The following is a 19516-nucleotide window of genomic DNA, read 5'->3' on the forward strand; positions in this document are numbered from 1 at the left end:
TAAAAACAATTATAAAGTCTTGGAAAATTGGCCTTTAAAAGCTGTAAGATGGTAAACCTCAGAACAAGTTCTTATTTCTTCCTCAACCAAGGATTCCCCAGCTCCTTTGTCGACAGGGCCCTCAATCAGGTCCGACCCACCTCCCGCACTTCTGCCATCACCCCTTCTCTTCCCTCCCACAACAGCGATAGGGTTCCCCTTATCCTCATCTACTATCCTACCAGCATCCACATCCAGAAGATCATCAGACACCATTTATGCCACCTCCAGCAAGATGTCACCGCCAGACACATATTCCCCTCCCCTCCCTTGTCCGCCTTCCGCAGTGGCCGCTCCCTTCAGGACACCCTGGTTCATACCTCCTTCACCCCCAACTCCTCCCCACAGCCCTATGGCATCTTTTCCTGTAACCAGCGAAGGTGCAACACCTGCCCATTTACGTCCTCCCACCCCAGTATCCAAGGGCCCAAAATGCCTTCCAGGTGAACCTACACTTCACCTGCACTTCCAAGAATCAATCTACTGCATTTGCTGCTCACAATGTGGTCTCCTCTCCATTGGGGAAATGAAGCGTAGACTTGGCAACCGCTTTAGAGAACTTCTACATTCCGCTTGCAAAAAAGACCCTGATCTACCTGTTGCCTGCCACTTCAATGCACCACCTTGCGCCCTGGCCAATATCTCTGTGTCCAGTTTGCTACAGTGTTCCAGTGAAGCCCAGTGCAAGCTGGATGAAAAATACCTCATTTTCTGCTTGGGGATCCTGCAGCCCTCCAGACTCAATATTGAGTTCAAGAATTTTAGGGCTCAAACACCCCCGTGTCCCAGCCCCCCACCCCACACACCAGGCCTTGTTTACACATAGCCTGCCACTACACATTCCCTGATACCAAAGCGTGGAGCTGGATGAACACAGCAGGCCAAGCAGCATCTCAGAAGCACAAAAACTGACGTTTCGGGCCTAGACCCTTCATCAGAGAGCTCCACACTTTGGTATCTTGGATTCTCCAGCATTTGCAGTTCCTACTATCTCGACTACACATTCCTCGTTGTTCGTCACTAACTATCCCCATTAACAACTATTCACCCTCCCAGCCTGATCGTTAGCAACTCCTTTGTCTGCCCAATTGTCTCTCTCTCTCTCTCTCTCTTTGGGTTCTATCCTATCGTTTACTCCCTACCCCACCCACTTCCCTATTTTCTGCATATAAACTGAGTTTTCCCAGCCACCATCAGTTCTGAGGAAGGGTCATTGGACCCGAAACGTTAACTCTGTTTTCTCCTCCACAGATGCTGCCAGACCTGCTGAGCTTTTCCAGCAACTTTGTTTTTGTTCCTAAGTCCTTATTTTTAATCACCAAAGGTGTCTTTTACAATGAGTAAGAAAATATGATGATAAAAAAGCTGCATTGTCCAATATTGCAGGAATCAAACAATTCTGGGTCAATTCAAAGGTCCAACAGAGAAAAATCATGCAGAGCATGGAGGTTGCTCTTGCCAAGACAGTGCAGTACTTTATTGTAAATTGAACTATGGACTGAACAATCCTTGCAGCTTCTAAGAGACATAATCCCCTGAGCAATGGAAATGGTCTAAAGTAAAAAGTATTTTCTGACATAGCAAATATTTCTGCAATGGAAGCAAAAGGAATAATTTTGCTGATGGGAAAGTTATATACATTACTGTCAGTGAGTGAGTGTTCTGCTTTGTGTTGCAGATAAAAATGTAAATCTGTTTTGCTGCTGAGCTGAAGATGCCAATTACTGTATAAAGAACTGGTATAATTTACCCAATCAGCCGGGTGCCGAGCACTGTTGGAAAATATACTTGTTTACCGGCAGTCCGAACAAGATGGTTGGTAAAATTTCCCACAGTACAAGGCTGAGAAGGTTTTATTCTATTCATTGCTCCCTCCTTGCTTGTAAAGCTACTGTATTATGCCAAACTCAGTGCTAGTGCAATGATCTAATGAAAGTTTTAAGAAGCTGGGGTTCAGTCTAAATTGATGTTATAGTTTATAGTCTCCTCATTTGAACTATGTCAGATTTCTTACCTTATTTTCTGTGTGAACTAAGGTTAGACAATCAACATAAAATTTGCATATTGAAGAATGGCAATAATTAAGAATTCAAACAGAGTTTTCCAGTGTAAAATGTATGGCTAAATTATCAAAAATAAATAATCTGTGGAATAAATGATTTTATATTTCCAAAAGTCAACTGGTATTGTAAAAGGGAAATTGATACTTACTTGGGATTGAATAGATAAATGCCACCAATGACTGACAACATGGTGGATCTGACTCAAAGTACCAAAATCCCAATCCTCCTCTTTTCATTCAAAATTTCATTTTGTTGAAAGAATATTACTGCTGCATTGAAAGTACGAGCTTTTGAAGCAATATTTTGGCATCCCATCTGAACAATGATATTGTTTATCAACAGCTTACACAGAAAAGAGTTATGTCAGAAGAGTATAATCCTAGACAATTATTTGCAACCAGTACTTATTTTTATCCTTTCTGTACCAATTTATCAGAAATTTGAATAGAAAGTTACTCCTGAAGCATATGGGTGAGGTTTATCTAAGACTACTTTCTGTAGTCTTAAGTTTTTAAACTTACAAAGCTCTTAATTTGTGAAGTTTAAAATGAGGTCTGACATGGGCTTACACTAAAGATTGTTTTTGATAAGACTAACAGAGAAAAAAAAACACAATTTCTACTGGTTGGGAGCACGTGAGCCAGTGTGTTTCGATTTCATACTGTCACCACATTTTGGATTGTTAATGCAGAGGGTTGTTAAAACATAACATTAGTAATATAGAACATAGAACATAGAACATAGAACAGTACAGCACAGAACAGGCCCTTCAGCCCACAATGTTGTGCCGACCATTGATCCTCATAATATATGGAAGAAAAGTAGATAGTTAGTGAAAAGATAAGAGTTTATTGAGAAAGAGATGGGAATGGGCCTAAATGGAAAACACTTTTTGGTCTGATGGGCTGGTACCCCCAAGAAAATGAAGATTTAAGCCTCCTCCAGATCTTCAAAGACAGTTTCAGATACAATGAATGGCATTCTTAGATGAACCCACACCCTACTGATTCTGGTGGACTGGCATTCAGCTACTTTTATGTTAAAATTACAAAGTTTAACATTTGTGGAGGTTGAATGTTGAAGTAAAAATAATAAATTGTCTTTCTCTGTCAGTGTTATGATCTTTGAAGCTGTTTTAACCAAACATATTTGTTCTATTTTGCTACCTTTTCTATTAGTATGCTTGAAAATCAGTGCTGAAATTTATCACAGCTTCCTATCAACTTCTTGAAAACACTTCAGAAAATTTAACTGAAGCCCTACCACCTCCCAGAATTCATGACCAATGTGTATATCATTTTTCGCCTTCCATACTGTAAATGACTCGACTATATCACATTAAAAATGCAAAATAAACTTTGTTGCCTTAGCTGCTGTGGGGGGTCAATTATTTCAGTTGATTGGCGAGCTGGTTGACAATGCAGAATAATGCCAACAGCACAAATTCAATTCCTGTACGAGCTGAAGTCACCATGAAGGAGCCAACTTTTTAACCTCACCCTTCACCTGAGGTATGGGACGTTAGATGCCTTCAAGGCAGAGATCGACAAATTCTCGATCTCACAAGGAATCAAGGACTACGGGGAGAGTGCGAGGAAGTGGAGTTGAAATGCCCATCAGCCATGATTTAAGTGGCAGAGTGGACGTGATGGGTCAAATGGCCCTACTTCCACTCCTATGTCTCATGGTCTTATGGTATGGTAACCCTCAAGGTAAACTCACCACCGGTCATGTCTCTCTAATGAGAGAATGGGAGTATGTGACTTTACCTTTTATCATCCTGGTCGTGGTCCTAAATGTATGATCCCTATTTCTGATATCGATGCCATATGATCTCATGGCCTTAAAAAGAAAGGAATAAGCTATGGAACAATGGCTCCATGTCAATTAACAACAGGTATTTTTTTAAATGAACCAACTGAAAGTTTGCATTCCCATCTATACAAACAATTCCTGAGACTTTCAGATGATCACAATTTGATGCAAGTAAGCAAAAATGTGCATCAATTCAGAAGAGCTAGCATGGATTTATTAAGGAAAAATCACGTTGAACTTTCTGGTATTTGTTTGAAGAGGCAACAGAAAGGGTTGGTGAGGGAAATGTTGACGATGTAGTGTACATCAACTACTAAAAGGTGTTTGACACAATGTCGCATGACAGACTTCTGAGCAAAGTTATAGATCATCAAATAAAAAGGATAATAGCAACTTGGATTTTAAAAAAATTAATTGAGGGGTAGGAAACAGAGTATGGTTAGTGAGTTTTTTTCTTCGTTGGGCTAGAAAAAAGTTTGGAGTGGAGTTCCCAAGGGGTCAGTATTGCTTTTCATGATATAACTATAGATAAGTGATCGAGATCTTGGTGAACAGAGGATAATTTTGAAATTTGCAGATGACACAAAATTTGAGGGAATTATGAACAGTGAGTGGAACAGTGTTAAATTCAAAATGATATTGAGATATTACCAGAGTAGGCAGATAAGAGGCAGATGAAATCCAATGTGTTGAAGTGTAAGGTAATGCACTTTGTTACAAAGAACACTGAGAGGCAATGTAAAATATAGGGTCATATTCTAAAGGGTGTGCAGGAGCTGACAGATCTAGGTGTGTTTTGACAAAGGTCATTGGGTGGCATGATGGCTTAGTGGTTAGCAATTCCGCCTCACAGTGTCAAGGATCCAGGTTCAATGTCCAGCCTTGGGTGCCTGTCTATGTGGAGTTGTGCATTCTCCCTGTGTATGTGTGGGTTTCTACCTGGCACTCTGGCTTTGTCCCCAGTAGAAAAATGTTGAGGTTAGGTGCCCTGGTCGACCCATTGTCTCAGCCTGTTCCTGCCCCACCGAACTCATCTCCACCTATCTGGACTCCATTTTCTCCCCTTTGGTCCAGGAACTCCCCACCTATGTCCGTGACACCACCCACGCCCTCCACCTCCTCCAGAACTTCCAATTCCCCGGCCCCCAACGTCTCATTTTCACCATGGAAGTCCAGTCCCTATACACCTGCATTCCTCAAGCAGATGGCCTCAAGGCGCTCTGCTTCTTCCTGTCCCGCAGGCCCGACCAGTCCCCCTCCACCAACACCCTCATCCGCCTAGCCGAACTCGTCCTCACCCTCAACAACTTCTCTTTCGATTCCTCCCACTTCCTACAGACAAAGCGGGTGGCCATGGGCACCCGCATGGGCCCCAGCTATGCCTGCCTCTTTGTAGGTTACATCAAACAGCCCCTCTTCCGCACCTACACAGGCCCCAAACCCCACCTCTTCCTCTGTTACATTGATGACTGTATCGGCGCCACCTCTTGCTCCCCAGAGGAGCTCGAACAGTTCATCCACTTCACCAACACCTTCCACCCCAACCTTCAGTTCACCTGGGCCATCTCCAGCACATCCCTCACCTTCCTGGACCTCTCAGTCTCCATCTCAGGCAACCAGCTAGTAACTGATGTCCATTTCAAGCCCACCAACTCCCACAGCTACCTAGAATACACCTCCTCCCACCCACCCACCTGCAAAAATTCCATCCCCTATTCCCAATTCCTCCACCTCCGCCGCATCTGCTCCCACGATGAGGCATTCCACTCCCGCACATCCCAGATGTCCAAGTTCTTCAAGGACCGCAACTTTACCCCTGCAGTGGTCGAGAACGCCCTTGACCGTGTCTCCCGCATTTCCCACAACACATCCCTCACACTCCGCCCCCACCACAACTGCCCAAAGAGGATCCCCCTCGTTCTCACACACCACCCCACCAACCTCCGGATACAATGCATCATCCTCCGACACTTCCGCTATCTACAATCCGACCCCACCACCCAAGACATTTTTCCATCCCCACCCTTGTCTGCCTTCCGGAGAGACCACTCCCTCCGTGACTCCCTTGTTCGCTCCACACTGCCCTCCAACCCCGGCTACACATGCCCCCACACCTCCTCCCTCACCCATATCCCAGGCCCCAAGATGACTTTCCACATTAAGCAGAGGTTCACCTGCACATCTGCCAATGTGGTATAGTGTATCCATTGTACTCGGTGTTGCTCCCTCTACATTGGGGAAACCAAGGGGAGGCTTGGGGACCACTTTGCAGAACACCTCCTCTCAGTTCGCAATAGATAACTGCACCTCCCAGTCGTGAACCATTTTAACTCTGCCTCTCATTCTTCAGATGACATGTCCATCATGGGCCTCCTGCAGTGCCACAAGGATGCCACCTGAAGGTTGCAGGAACAGCAACTCATATTCTGCTTGGGAACCCTGCAGCCTGATGGTATCAATGTGGACTTCACCAGCTTCAAAATCTCCCCTTCCCCCACTGCATCCCAAAACCAGCCCAGTTCGTCCCCTCCCCCCACTGCATCCCAAAACCAGCCCAGCCCGTTTCTGCCTCCCGAACCTGTTCTTCCTCTCACCCATCCCTTCCTCCCACCTCAAGCCGCACCTCCATTTTGTACCTACTAACCTCATCCCACCTCCTTGACCTGTCTGTCTTCCCTGGACTGACCTATCCGCTCCCTACCTCCCCACCTATACTCTCCTCTCCACCAATCTTCTTTTTTCTCCATCTTCGGTCTGCCTCCCCCTCTCTCCCTATTTATTCCAGAACCCTCTCCCCATCCCTCTCTCTGATGAAGGGTCTAGGCCCAAAACGTCAGTTTTTGTGCTCCTGAGATGCTGCTTGGCATGCTGTCTTCATCCAGCTCCACACCTTGTTATCTTGAGGTTAGGTGGATTGGCCACGGTAAAAGCAGGAATAGGGTGGGGTGCCTGGGTCTGGGGAGGACGCCCTTCAGAGGGTTAGTACAGACATGATGAGCCAAATGGCCACTTTCTGCACTTAAGGGATTATACACCTAAAGGAGACAGAGCTAAGGGTCAAGCAGACAATATTCTGGATTCTTTAAATAGAGGATAGAGTTCAAGAGCAGGAGGTTATGATGAACTTCAATAAAACACTGGTTAACCCTCAGCTGGAGTATTGTGCACAGTTCCGTGTTCCAAGCAGAAAGGATGGGAATGCATTGGATAGAGTGCATGAGAGGTATGCAAGAACACCTCAGTTATGAGGAAAGATTTAAGAAGCTGGAATTGTTTCCCTGGAGGCCCAGAATGCTAAGAGGCGATTTGATGAAGTCTTCAAAATCATGAAGGGTCTGGGCACAGTGGATAGAGATTCTTCCCTATCTTCTCTCTCCCTAATTTTTCCCACTTGTAAGCGGATTGAGTTTTAAAATGTTTTACAAAGGAAGTAGGTGCAGACTAAGAAGAACCATTTTTACACAGTGAGTAGTTAGGAATGGGAATGCACTGCCTGGAAGTGTCATGAAGCTTTGTCAAGTGAGATATTCAATAGGGCATTGGATGATTGCTCCGATTTAAACTATGTGCAGGGTTATGGGGAAAAGGCAGGAAGTTACCAATAAAACTTCTCAGACAGCCAATGCAGACACAACTGGGTTGAATGCCTTCTTCTGTGATTTTGTGCCTCAAACCCAATTCCAATCATTTTGGAATAAACAGCAAAGAAATGATACAACTTAAAGTAAATTTTGAAACAGGGGGCCCTGAAGGATTAGTTAAAAAAAAACACACAGGGTTGTGGGCTTTATAGAAGGAATTTCAGAAAAACAGAACACCAGGAAAGATGGTAAACAATAATTAACCTGATTAGACCTGAGCTGGAGTACTGTGCCCGATTTCACGCAACACACACCTTTGGAAAGATGTGATGGTTTAGTGAAAAAGCAAAAGTGATTCCGGACAGGGACCAGGGGCGAGAAACTTCAGTTATGTGAAGAAGATCCACATTTACCTTAAAGCAAAAATGGCTAAAGAGAAACTGATAAAAGGTGTACCAAATATTCAGGGGCATTGTTGAATCAACCATAACATCCAGGTCTAAATGCCCCAGAGAAGGTGGTGATGAGCTGTCTTCTTTAATTGCTGCAATCCATGTGGCATAGGTACATGCACAGTCCAGTTAGGTAGGGAGTTCCAGGACTTTGACTCAGTGACAGGGAAGCAATGGTGACATAGTTACAAGTTAGCATCCTACAAGCTTTGGAAGTAACCTGAAGGCGGTGTTATTTTCATGTATCTGCTGCCCTTATACTTCTAGGTGGTAGAGAGTTTTGGGATTGGAAGGTGCTGTTGAAAGGGCCTTGGTGAATTGTTGCTGGAGGGAAGTAACCAAAGGACTCAGATTTAAGAAAACAAATTTTAAAAAAATCCAGGTGGGGCAACTGACATTTCTTTTGATACAGGGTTGTTTAAATTCAGAATACCTAAAAAAAAGTGATGGAAGTAGATTGAATTGTAATTTTCACAGGCAATGGGAGATGAGTTAGCCATTATCATTTTAAATGACGAGCAGGCCTGAATGGATGAATGGCCTACTCCTGGACTGGTTTTGGGATGCAGTGGGTGGAGGGGAAGAGCTGGGCTGGTTCTAATTCTTATTTGAAATGAAATTCTTTCACTTTCCTGCCATTCCCAAATGCATAGATGAACAAATTAGCAATAATCCAAACTGCTCACCACAATTAATGAAATGTGAGGCTGGATGAACACAGCGGGGCAAGCAGCATCTCAGGAGCACAAAAGCTGATGTTTCGGGCCTAGACCCTTCATCGGAGAGGGGGATGGGGAGAGGGTTCTGGAATAAATAGGGAGAGAGGGGGAGGCAGACCGAAGATGGAGAGAAAAGAAGATTGGTGGAGAGGAGAGTATAGGTGGGGAGGTAGGGAGGGGATAGGTCAGTCCAGGGAAGACAGACAGGTCAAGGAGGTGGGATGAGGTTAGTAGGTAGGAGATGGAGGTGAGGCTTGGGGTGGGAGGAAGGGATGGGTGAGAGGAAGAACAGGTTAGGGAGGCAGAGACAGGTTGGACTGGTTTTGGGATGCAGTGGGTGGAGGGGAAGAGCTGGGCTGGTTGTGTGGTGCAGTGGGGGGAGGGGACGAACTGGGCTGGTTTTGGGATGCGGTGGGGGAAGGGGAGATTTTGAAGCTGGTGAAGTCCACATTGATACCATTGGGCTGCAGGGTTCCCAAGCAGAACATGAGTTGCTGTTCCTGCAACCTTCGGGTGGCATCATTGTGACACTGCAGGAGGCCCATGATGGACATGTCATCTAAAGAATGGGAGGGGGAGTGGAAATGGTTTGCAACTGGGAGGTGCAGTTGTTTGCGAAGCGAGCGGAGGTGTTCTGCAAAGCGGTCCCCAAGCCTCCGCTTGGTTTCCCCAATGCAGAGGAAGCCACACCGGGTACAATGGATGCAGTATACCACATTGGCAGATGTGCAGGTGAACCTCTGCTTAATGTGGAAAGTCATCTTGTGGCCTGGGATAGGGGTGAGGGAGGAGGTGTGGGGGCAAGTGTAGCATTTCCTGCGGTTGCAGGGGAAGGTGCCGGGTGTGGTGGGGTTGGAGGGCAGTGTGGAGCGAACAAGGGAGTCACGGAGAGAGTGGTCTCTCCAGAAAGCAGACAGGGGTGGGGATGGAAAAATGTCGGATTGCAGATGGCGGAAGTGTCGGAGGATGATGCGTTGTATCCGGAGGTTGGTGGGGTGGTGTGTGAGAATGGGGGGATCCTCTTTGGGCGGTTGTGGCGGGGGCGGGCTGTGAGGGATGTGTAGCAGGAAATGCGGGAGACGCGGTCAAGAGCATTCTCGGCCACTGTGGGGGGAAAGTTGCGGTCCTTGAAGAACTTGGACATCTGGGATGTGCGGGAGTGGAATGCCTCATCGTGGGAGCAGATGCGGCGGAGGTGGAGGAATTGGGAATAGGGGATGGAATTTTTGCAGGAGGGTGGGTGGGAGGAGGTGTATTCTAGGTAGATGTGGGAGTTGGTGGGCTTGAAATGGACATCAGTTACAAGCTGGTTGCCTGACATGGAGACTGAGAGGTCCAGGAAGGTGAGGGATGTGCTGGAGATGGCCCAGGTGAACTGAAGGTTGGGATGGAAGGTGAAGTGGATGAACTGTTCGAGCTCCTCTGGGGAGCAAGAGGTGGCGCCGATACAGTCATCAATGTAACAGAGGAAGAGGTGGGGTTTGGGGCCTGTGTAGGTGCGGAAGAGGGTGCGGAGGCTTGTGGACCGCTTTGCAGAACACCTCCGCTCGGTTCGCAATAAACAACTGCACCTCCTAGTCGCAAACCATTTCCACTCCCCCTCCCATTCTTTAGATGACATGTCCATCATGGGCCTCCTGCAGTGTCACAATGATGCCACCCGAAGGTTGCAGGAACAGCAATTCATATTCCGCTTGGGAACCCTGCAGCCCAATGGTATCAATGTGGACTTCACCAGCTTCAAAATCTCCCCTTCCCCCACCGCATCCCAAAACCAGCCCAGTTCGTCCCCTCCCCCCACTGCATCACACAACCAGCCCAGCTCTTCCCCTCCACCCACTGCATCCCAAAACCAGTCCAACCTGTCTCTGCCTCCCTAACCTGTTCTTCCTCTCACCCATCCTTTCCTCCCACCCGAAGCCGCACCTCCATCTCCTACCTACTAACCTCATCCCATCTCCTTGACCTGTCCGTCTTCCCTGGACTGACCTATCCCCTCCCTACCTCTCCACCTATCTTCTTTTCTCTCCTTCTTCGGTCCGCCTCCCCCTCTCTCCCTATTTATTCCAGAACCCTCACCCCCATCCCCCTCTCTGATGAAAGGTCTAGGCCCGAAACGTCAGCTTTTGTGCTCCTGAGATGCTGCTTGGCCTGCTGTGTTCATCCAGCCTCACATTTTATTATCTTGGAATTCTCCAGCATCTGCAGTTCCCATTGTCACTGCTCACCACAATTATCTTGTTCGTAGTTCATTTGGTGTATGGAATCTTTACCACAGAGGGCTGTTGAGGCTGAGTCATTTTGCATATTCAAGGCTGAGGTAGATTTTTAATCAATAAAGGAATCAAGGGTTATAGGGAAATGGATATGGAGTTGGGGATTTTCAGATCAGCCATGATCTCATTGAATGGTGGAACAGACTCAATGGGCTGAATGGTTTAATTCTACTCCACCGTCTTATGGTCAAATATACATGTATATCTGAAAAGGAGAAAGTTGCATGTCTATGAAGAAACTCCAAGTGGATCATAAGAAATGGACAGCACTTCACAAATTCTTTTTGATCCACCATTTCTGCACAGCAGCATTCAGCAGAAAACATGGTCCACCAGTACTTCATACAATAACATCATTTATGAAGGATTGGTGTGTAGTTTAAAACACAGAGAAATGCTACCCCAGCCCATCAGTCATCACAATAAAATAAAAATATATGAAGTGAATTTCCACTGGGGTATCAGGATTACTTAGTTATAGTTTCTGGAGCATTCCCCATCAAGGAAATTTCCAGCAATATTAGACTTCAACAACTGATTTTATTTGTGGATAGAGTTTGTGTCGAAAAAGTCTATCAGTTGTATCAATATTTGATGAATTAAGGGGTGTTAGATATCATCAGAATGTACATGTTACAGGGAGGGTTAATCGACCTGTATGTAGCACAATCACTTAACCATAATTATCACTAGGACTCAAATTCCTAAAATACAGAGGTATTTGTAAATCTGTATTAGAAAGAAGTTGGGTGAATTAATGATTGGCAGGCTTCTTAATGTTTGTGCATTGCAATCGTCACACAATGCTACATTGAGATCTCATCTGAAAACTTGCATAAATGCCAAATCAATCGCAGCCAACGCCAAAATGTTTCGTATTAACATCTGAGAAGTCAGCGGGGCCATGCAAATGTGGGATTGGCCGTTCGAGATGGCGCTTTATGGCTTTAAGGCAGAACATTGCAACTTAATACATAAACTGAGGAAGGGTCACTGGACCCGAAATGTTAACTCTGTTTTCTCCTCCAATGCTGCTAGACCTGCTGAGCTTTTCCAGCAACTTTCTTTTTGTTGCAACATAATATTCCCAACTTGTCTCTTATTTAAGTAAAAAAGATCAGTAATCAAAATATCCAGAAAGACGACTCCACAATTTCAGATGATTTATATTTTTACCTCAGCTACCTCTTTGGAGAGGAATCAAACAAATTACTCCTCAATGTCCATCAAGCTGGCCCCAGGAAATCAATAGCCCCCGCCACAGCAATCTGACTCAAAGGAGCCAACCCACCTCCGCATTATACCAGCTGACTGGTAAAACATTTTGTGGGCATTCTGTCAGTGTGCAGAATTAAAATGAAATGCGAAACGCACACGCTGGCAGGTATTAGACTGAGCTACTCGATAATTCCTGTTGCATCACTCTGACATAACCTGGGGTGAATCATTTTCTTTAATAAGCCGGTAACAAGATTGACGCTCGCGTTTCCCCACAGTCACGGGATGCTGAAAGACAAAGGTGCAGCTGGATCAGTAACATCGTGTCCTTCAGCCGCCCCCCGACAGCAAGCTGCGTCTCCCCATCACAACCTCTTCTATATCAACACTTGCAACATCCCGTCTGAGACCATCATCCTCAACAAGGGCTGGGTTCCATCCTCTCAACCTCGCGTCTGCCACACAGAAATAAGGCAGTTATGGGGAGTCATGTCATTGTCAGTAACATTCCCTCTGTATCAAATATGAAATGAGACGAAGCCAATGTGAAACCATTTCGGATCTTATCCATAAAACCTGAGAGGCGTGGGTCAAGCAAACTAAAAGGAGGGGCTTGGGATGGGGTCGCAGGTTACACTATTAAATGACCTTGCAATGAAACTTGACGAATACAGACTGCAGCAGACCAAACGTAGCGCAGACTGCAGCATCAGACTGCGTTATATCGTAGATCGAGAAATAAACTCCTGTCCAGTCGCTGGGCTTGTGTTTATGTTTACGTTCGAAGCATTTCCATGTGTGTGTGTGTGTGTGTGTGTTTGCATTCGTGTCTGCTGGTGTCTGAATGTCTATGTATATGTTATTGTATTTGCGGCACACAGACGCAGTGGGCTGAGCAGACACAGCCCGCTTGCTGAAATTTGCATACAAACCCAAACAGACTCATCCCATTCTCTCTCCGGCAGGCTGCACCGAATCAACTCCGCCAAGTTACCATCCTTGGCGGGGGCCAAATAAAATCAAAGAACCGATTTCGCCGGCCTCTGTTCTGCCTCCGTCTACAACATCAATTGCTTTTGGCAATGCAATGTGAGCAGGGGCTGCAACACGATGAATGAAATACTCCCGAGCCGAGCAAACGTCTCCGCGTATCATTTTCTTCACAATTCTCAAACCCATGGATCTATTTCCAATAGATTTACCCTACCTTCACTGCATCATATCCAAATTACAAGTCGTTGTAAATTAGAAGTCGTTCCGAATTACAATTGCGTTTTTTTAAACAAAGATAAACACAATTTTGCGGCTATGATTTCTAATTCTACGCATCATGTTACCTTTTTGCAACGGAAGTGAAATGAATGAAGGCTCTAGGTCCTGGGGCAGGCTCGGTGTTAGCGTGCTGAGGGACTGAAGAACTGGTTTTCATATGATGAGAGACTCGAATGTTTCTAACAGAGAGCCACACCTTCACTGAACACCCACCCTCCAGTGACGACAGTCAATAACATAAACCATTCATTTAAAGGGGAATGTTTTATTTATTGACTTCTAATGAAGTTCCCTCTTCAGCCCGCTTTTCAATTTCGCTAAAAGAGATTTTATTTAAATTTATGCAATTGACACCTCCCTGAGTTTAGTGCTGTCCGTTTGAAGATGTAGCCAAAGGCCCCCAAACTGGAGGGGATTAAAATTGCAGTGCAGGAATATACAGTGTGCTGCCTCATCTACTTTGGGTGAAATCGAAGGACCTACTCATCCTCCTAAAACAGTTCTGCCGGGGAGCAGGTCCCTTCAATATCAGTAAAACTCTTTAATTTCACCTATACATTGTCTGTATACAGTACTTGGGCAACTGTAACCATTTCCGTGTTGAAATGACATTTCTTTTACGGTTTGGCGACTTCAAACTCTGAAAGGGGGAGTTGACACTGAAAATAAGAAAAAAAAGATAGCGAATTTTCCAATGACTAATACAATGCATCTGATTGCTGTCGTTTATAGAGTGAGAAGCGGAATGAGACTGATCAGGCAGCATCACGGTCACCCTCATGTTATAGATCCGTCTTCCCTTTTGTCGGCCTGTTCCCAGAGCTTGCTGTCAGGTTGTGCTTCAGTTATTAGCCGTCAGGGATGTTCACTTTGCTAATGCAGCCAGATTTGCCGTTAAAGTCCAGAGCATCGTGGCAGGAAAACAGACTATGACATTTACCTCACTGCCTCATTCGGAGGAGGCACAGGGCATTTTTGTGAAATTGGTCAATTAGCTGTGTCGTCTTCAAAGACATAACCCTAACATTGCCTTTCCCAGGGACCGTGCAGCCCAAGGGGATCAATGTGGACTTCACAAGCTTCAAAATCTCCGCTCCCGCGACCACAGCCCAGCCAGTCCCCACCTCCCTAACCATTCCTCCCAACTGTCCCCGCCTCCCAACTCAAGCCCCGTCCCCGTCTCCTACCCACTAACCTCATCCCGCCTCCTTGACCTATCCGTCCTCCCTGGACCGACCTATCCCCACCCTAGCTCCCCACGTACACTCATCGTTACGAGCTCCATTCCCACTTCTTTGACCTGTCTACCTCCTCTCCACCTATCTTCTCCTTTATCCATCTTCAATCCGCCTCCCCCTCTCTATTTAGTTCAGAATCCCCTTCCCCTCCCCCATTTTTGAAGAAGGGTCTAGAAGGTTGGCTTTCCTGCTCCACTGATGCTGCTTGGCCTGCTGTGTTCATCCAGCTTCATAGCGTGTTATCTCTTTCCCAGGGCATCTCGATTTATAGAATTTGATAAATCTCCAGCATCCTAATCCTGAACTATAAATCAGAACGTTACCAGTACATTGTCAGACAAGAGAACCTGCTACCAAGCTGAGGGAACATAATGGATGAGAATTACTGGACTATTATACAGCGAGGTAGTGTTTTAGGGACTAGGTTCAAATTGTGCCATGGCAGATGGTGGAATTTGAATTCAATAAAAATCTGGAACTAAGCGTCTACTGATAACCATTGTCAATTGTTCATTTGGTTTGAAAAATTCATTTGGTTCATCACCATCTTTTAGGGAAGGAAACTGCCATCATACCTGCTCTGGTCTACATGTGACTCCAGACCCACAGCAATGTCGTTGACTCTTAACTGGCCTCTGAAATGGCCTAACAGGTCATTCCCTTGTATCAACTGCTAGAAAGAGAAAATGAATGAAAATGGACTACCTGGCCCATGGACTGCAGCAGCTCAGGAAGGGAGCACAAAGGCAACTAGTACTGGCAACAAATGCTTGCTCAGCCAGTGATGTCAATGTCCCATGAGTGAATATATATCTTTAAAAAATCAGTCTTTTCATGCAACTATTTACAAAAAATTCAATCCTGATTTTTAACTGACAAAGTCACCATCGTCCCATAGGGCTGCTGTCTCAAAGAGAAAGACAACCATTGGTGGTTTCACCACACCTCAGGCATGGGTGAGGGTTTAGAGAAGGGTTGAGAAACTGGAACCTTCATAGTAACTTCAGCTGGTATGGGAATGGAACCTGTACTGTTGGCAACATTGCATTGGCACACAGAACTCCACTGTTAAACAAGTACTGTCGATTGTCACACATCCTGATAGAGGTCACTCAGAAACTTCAAAGATGCCTAATGCTTTAGTGGCATCATTCTGTCCATACTGTCTGATCAGAAGTTACATGTTGTATTTTTTGTTAAGTCAGATTGTTCCTTTTAGCACACCCTGAAACCTTTAGATTCCTTGTGCTTTGTGTCATGTCACATTTCAAGTCCTGATATTTTCCAACTCAGCTATATGACTCTGAGTTGTTTTACAATGGAGAGGATTTTGTGTCTAGCAACCTCTAAGAGGAAAGAACAGCATAATTAAATTTGGTGATGGCATAACCATTTTTCTTTTCAGTTACTATGTGGATTTCTTACAACCGAAGCAGTAGCTGAAAAATAATAATGAATAAACCATACAAATGTTTTAAAAGGGCAGATTCTTTCCAACTCACCAAAGGAATATTTACATCCTCAATTGCCAGCTGAAAGTAGAAGCCAATTATGACCATTACTTTCTCTTTATTTGGTGCCATATGCCAGATGTTGGTACATTGTGTGCTACCTTCTGCAGAATGAATAAATAATGTCAATTGGCTGCTGCAATCTCCAGATCCTACACTCACAATCAGAATTAATGATGGAAATAATGGGAAGTATTTAGCTGGATATTGCTCACATTAATAACAGCATGTGAGACACAAAATGTTGTCAAGTGACGTTATACACGTGGCAAGGAGTCTGATGTTATTTTGGCTACTTTAAAAAAGAAATCCTTGACTGCTGTGATTATAGAATGCTATTTTGCATTCCTGCAATTTATTAGCTATCTTACCATTCATCTTTAAATACTCTTGCCTTTGATCTATGAAGTTATTAAACTTCTTCCACCATTTTAAGAGAGTCCTCCAGGTATATGAACTGATCACTCTCAGCCACTTTTATCGCTTTCTCATGTCGTTTACTGTGAGGTGTGATGCTTATTTCCTGGAAATCTAACAATGAAGTCACCAATTTCATTCTCCAGTTCCTTGGCTCAAGTTGCTTAGTCCTTTTTCTAAGAATTGGCTTAGCCTTTTAGATCCATGAAGCTCTTTTAAGCACAGAGGTCTTGCCCTTAGTAGCTGAACATAGAAACTGTCAGAAATTCTCCAATTTATTTGACATAAATTCCACTCTACCACAGTTACAGGAGTGAATGAGCCCCCAGGAATTTCCAGGCAAACATTTCCAACCGTTTATTGTAGCCAACATTTATCCTTCAAATATTATTCACCAAACAGATTAAAAAGTCATTTATTTTCTTTTCTGCGCCTTTCTGTGAATAAATTGGTTGATGCATTTCCTAATGTAATAACAGTGACCACACTTCAAAACTAGTTCAAGGTTATGAAGTGCTTTAAGCTGTCATGAAATACAATATAGTCATACAGTTCCCTTCTTTCCCATTGACGTATCAATTACATTTTCTGAATATTTCTTTTTATTCCGAAACTATGTCTGTGCTCTTTCTTTATTAACTCTTTTATCAAGGCATCTTGTCTAACTAAACCAGCTTTCTGTTTCTATCAGGTTCATGCTTGAGAGCTTTATTTTCAAATTTGTCAGGCTGCCAGTCTTTCATGAGCAATCCCAGGCTACTCTTTATCATCCTTTTCTTCATCTTGCCCGTTCGATGCCTCATACTTCTAGTCATCCTGTATAGTCCATGCGCACTTTGCTGTTTTTCACCTACAGTGATTCACTGATCAAATTTCCACCATTCGTTTTTTGAAGTTGTATATGTGCAGTGCAATTTCTTCAGAAACATGGATTTTATTCTGCAACTTCTGAGAGATTCAATGGCTCTCATCCTTCAGCTTTTCACCAATAACGATTCTCTAACTAACTGCATCGCTGAGATTCCTGTACATATAGGATAGCTATACTGCTGATGGCAAAAAGCACAAATATATGAAATCAATCAATGAAATTAACAATGATGAGAAACTGAAGAATGTGACAGATGGTTAGTGAGAAACCGTGTGATGAGGGAAATCAGGACATTTGAAATGTGACACTGAACTACAAACAAGTGTTTGATTGGTGACAAAAATACCTGTGTAATTTTAGTTAAATCAATAATATCAGAAGTCAACTGATACATTAATGTTGTGATCCATGAAGTAAATTGCAATGTAAATGTTCTGCATATATACCAAAAAAATTTATACTCACAGACAACCAACTACTCAACAATCTGAGATAATAAAGTGTGAAGCTGGATGAACACAGCAGGCCAAGCAGCATCTCAGGAGCACCTGCTGTGTTCATCCAGCTTCACACTTTATTATCTTGGGTTCTCCAGCATCTGCAGTTCCCATTATCTCTACTCAACAATCTGGATTGTCCAGAATATTTCTATGAATTATTGCACACTGGTAATGCTCCCACTAATCTGATTCTTTAATAATATGTTTCCAAGATACCTAAAATACATCTATACTATATATCTAATAGTACTTGTTTCAAAATTCGGTAGGTTAACATATAGATTGAGCTGAGCAATTTGTTATTTCAGTAACACTGTTAAAACAGTACAGCAAATGGTAGTATTGATAAGTTCCTTATTATGTGCATGCTAAGTACAGTAAATCACAAGTGTCTGCGAAATCATGAATCACAAACTCACCTACCATCACCAAAAAAAGTAACAAAATTCAATATCTGCAGTCAAAACTTGCGTATCCGACATCTTTAACTTATTTTTGGCATACTTTTAAATGAGCTGCATACGCTCAAATGTCATTATTCATGTGGGTTCTCAGGAACAGAACCCTTCCAGATACAGAGGAATGACTATCTTTTTTTATGGGATGTACTTTATATAATTTTTTTTAAAACTTGAATTAAAGTTTTAATTTTAATTTGATCACAAGTAATGTTAATTCTAATTGCAAAATACAAACATACAATAAACAGAAATGTTAGTTTTACATATACTGTATAAAATACCAGAAAAATAATATCTCTACCTCTTCCTTGAACAAAGTGACAATCATTCTCTACATTTTCTTGGATAATTCCTGATATGGTGGTCGGCATGTTATTCTCTTAGGTGGAGAAATAGTTCATTATTTCCTGAGTGCCCTGATTGTATCCTATTATAGTTGCCATTTGGCTTTGGCTAGTTATCCAAAGTTATCTGTAGGCATATTGACTTAGCATTATTATGGAGATGGTATAATAGTAGGTAGAATATCAAGATGATACAACAGTGACTGTCTTTGGAGAATAGCCTTAAGCGATTTTATTCAGAAAACTATAACATAGAATTCCGACAGTGTGGAAACAGGCCATTCAGCCCAACATGCCCCACATACAGACTCACCACCCTCCTCCTACCCTATCCCTGCATTTCCCATGGCCAATCTACTTAATCTATGCATCCCTGGACACTATGGGAAATTTAACTTGACCAATCCACCTAACCTGCACATTTTTAGACTGTGGAAGGAAACCGGAGCACCCAGAGGAAGCCCATGCAGACATGGAGAGAATGTGCAAACTCCACACAGACAGTCACTGAGGCTGGTATTGAACACAGCGCCCTGGTGCTGTGAGGCAGCAGTGTGAGCCACTGAGCCACTGTGCCAAAATCAATGAATAAATTAAAAGTAAAATTCAAGATTCAGCATGTTACTAGTATATGAGAAATTGTTAATTAATTTTTATTTGAATAGAACATCCAACCTTGGTAGAAAATGTTGTCATAGCAATTTATTAAACCTTAAAGTGAGCACAGATCACACATATT

The 19516-nt window shown here is 43.7% G+C and overlaps 1 protein-coding gene across 2 annotated transcripts in view; it reads right to left on the minus strand.

Annotated features, from left to right (window-relative positions):
• slc6a15 (solute carrier family 6 member 15) overlaps positions 1-13640 on the minus strand; it is a 47745-nt gene extending 34105 nt beyond the window's left edge. For both annotated transcript variants that reach the window (XM_048548671.1, XM_048548672.1), the window contains exon 1: positions 13501-13640. The gene's annotated coding sequence lies outside the window, so the exon portion shown is untranslated. The remainder of the gene's footprint in view (positions 1-13500) is intronic.
• Between the last annotated feature and the right edge of the window lie 5876 nt (positions 13641-19516).

The sequence above is a fragment of the Stegostoma tigrinum genome, chromosome 18, assembly GCF_030684315.1.
Source record: "Stegostoma tigrinum isolate sSteTig4 chromosome 18, sSteTig4.hap1, whole genome shotgun sequence".
NCBI classification, from domain to species: Eukaryota; Metazoa; Chordata; class Chondrichthyes; order Orectolobiformes; family Stegostomatidae; genus Stegostoma; species Stegostoma tigrinum.